Source organism: Idiotropiscis lumnitzeri, unplaced genomic scaffold (assembly GCF_059441095.1).
Source record: "Idiotropiscis lumnitzeri isolate Australia: NSW breed Sydney's pygmy pipehorse unplaced genomic scaffold, RoL_Ilum_1.0 HiC_scaffold_60, whole genome shotgun sequence".
NCBI lineage: Eukaryota > Metazoa > Chordata > Actinopteri > Syngnathiformes > Syngnathidae > Idiotropiscis > Idiotropiscis lumnitzeri.
In genome coordinates, this window is record NW_028283598.1 from 923,090 (window position 1) to 925,994 (window position 2,905).

The window sequence follows — 2,905 nt, forward strand, 5'->3', positions numbered from 1 at the left end:
CAATGTAAATTTCCACCTTTATATAGTGTAAAAAGACATCCTGAAGCCTGGGCAGTCATTAATTTGATTGTCCAATATTTCCCTTATGAGATAATGCCTCTCATAGCAAATGTGTACAGCGCGAGCTGAAAATGCATTTACAGCACTAAAAAAACAAACTTTTATAACAGCTAAACCAAACGTTTCCAATGTAAATTTCCACCTTTATATAGTGTAGAAAGGCATCCTGAAGCCTGGAAAGTCATTAATTTGATTGTCCAGTATTTCCTTCATGAGATATTGCAACACTTAGAAAAAGTGTACAGCGCCAGCAGACAATGAATTTTCAGCACTAAAAAAACGAAACTTCATTAACAGCTAAACTAAACGTTTCCAATGTATATTTCCACCTTTATATAGTGTAAAAAGACATCCTGAAGCCTGGGCAGTCATTAATTTGATTGTCCAATATTTCCCTTATGAGATAATGCCTCTCATAGCAAATGTGTACAGCGCGAGCTGAAAATGCATTTACAGCACTAAAAAACCAAACTTTTATAACAGCTAAACCAAACGTTTCAAATGTAAATTTCCACCTTTATATAGTGTAGAAAGGCATCCTGAAGCCTGGAAAGTCATTAATTTGATTGTCCAGTATTTCCTTCATGAGATATTGCAACACTTAGAAAAAGTGTACAGCGCCAGCAGACAATGAATTTTCAGCACTAAAAAAACGAAACTTCATTAACAGCTAAACCAAACGTTTCCAATATAAATTTCCACATTTATAGAGTGTAAAAAGGCATCCTGAAGCCTGGGAAGTCATTAATTTGATTGTCCAGTATTTCCCTTATGAGATAATGCCTCACATAGCAAATGTGTACAGTGCGAGCTGAAAATGCATTTTCAGCACTAAAAAACCAAACTTTTATAACAGCTAAACCAAACGTTTCCAATGTAAATTTCCACCTTTAGATAGTGTAAAAAGACATCCTGAAGCCTGGGCAGTCATTAATTTGATTGTCCAGTATTTCCCTTATGAGATAATGCCTCACATAGCAAATGTGTACAGTGCGAGCTGAAAATGCATTTTCAGCACTAAAAAAACCAAACTTTTATAACAGCTAAACCAAACGTTTCCAATGTAAATTTCCACCTTTATATAGTGTAAAAAGACATCCTGAAGCCTGGGCAGTCATTAATTTGATTGTCCAATATTTCCCTTATGAGATAATGCCTCTCATAGCAAATGTGTACAGCGCGAGCTGAAAATGCATTTACAGCACTAAAAAACCAAACTTTTATAACAGCTAAACCAAACGTTTCCAATGTAAATTTCCACCTTTATATAGTGTAGAAAGGCATCCTGAAGCCTGGAAAGTCATTAATTTGATTGTCCAGTATTTCCTTCATGAGATATTGCAACACTTAGAAAAAGTGTACAGCGCCAGCAGACAATGAATTTTCAGCACTAAAAAAACGAAACTTCATTAACAGCTAAACCAAACGTTTCCAATGTAAATTTCCACATTTATAGAGTGTAAAAAGGCATCCTGAAGCCTGGGAAGTCATTAATTTGATTGTCCAGTATTTCCCTTATGAGATAATGCCTCACATAGCAAATGTGTACAGTGCGAGCTGAAAATGCATTTTCAGCACTAAAAAAACAAACTTTTATAACAGCTAAACCAAACGTTTCCAATGTAAATTTCCACCTTTATATAGTGTAAAAAGACATCCTGAAGCCTGGGCAGTCATTAATTTGATTGTCCAGTATTTCCCTTATGAGATAATGCCTCACATAGCAAATGTGTACAGTGCGAGCTGAAAATGCATTTTCAGCACTAAAAAAACCAAACTTTTATAACAGCTAAACCAAACGTTTCCAATGTAAATTTCCACCTTTATATAGTGTAAAAAGACATCCTGAAGCCTAGGCAGTCATTAATTTGATTGTCCAATATTTCCCTTATGAGACAATGCCTCTCATAGCAAATGTGTACAGCGCGAGCTGAAAATGCATTTTCAGCACTAAAAAAACAAACTTTTATAACAGCTAAACCAAACGTTTCCAATGTACATTTCCACCTTTATATAGTGTAGAAAGGCATCCTGAAGCCTGGAAAGTCATTGATTTGATTGTCCAGTATTTCCTTCATGAGATATTGCAACACTTAGAAAAAGTGTACAGCGCCAGCAGACAATGAATTTTCAGCACTAAAAAAACGAAACTTCATTAACAGCTAAACTAAACGTTTCCAATGTAAATTTCCAACTTTATATAGAGTAAAAAGACATCCTGAAGCCTGGGCAGCCATTAATTTGATTGTCCAATATTTCCCTTATGAGATAATGCCTCTCATAGCAAATGTGTACAGCGCGAGCTGAAAATGCATTTACAGCACTAAAAAACCAAACTTTTATAACAGCTAAACCAAACGTTTCCAATGTAAATTTCCACCTTTATATAGTGTAAAAAGACATCCTGAAGCCTGGGCAGTCATTAATTTGATTGTCCAATATTTCCCTTATGAGATAATGCCTCTCATAGCAAATGTGTACAGCGCGAGCTGAAAATGCATTTACAGCACTAAAAAACCAAACTTTTATAACAGCTAAACCAAACGTTTCCAAAGTAAATTTCCACCTTTATATAGTGTAGAAAGGCATCCTGAAGCCTGGAAAGTCATTAATTTGATTGTCCAGTATTTCCTTCATGAGATATTGCAACACTTAGAAAAAGTGTACAGCGCCAGCAGACAATGAATTTTCAGCACTAAAAAAAACGAAACTTCATTAATAGCTAAACTAAACGTTTCCAATGTAAATTTCCACCTTTATATAGTGTAAAAAGACATCCTGAAGCCTGGGCAGTCATTAATTTGATTGTCCAATATTTCCCTTATGAGATAATGCCTCTCATAGC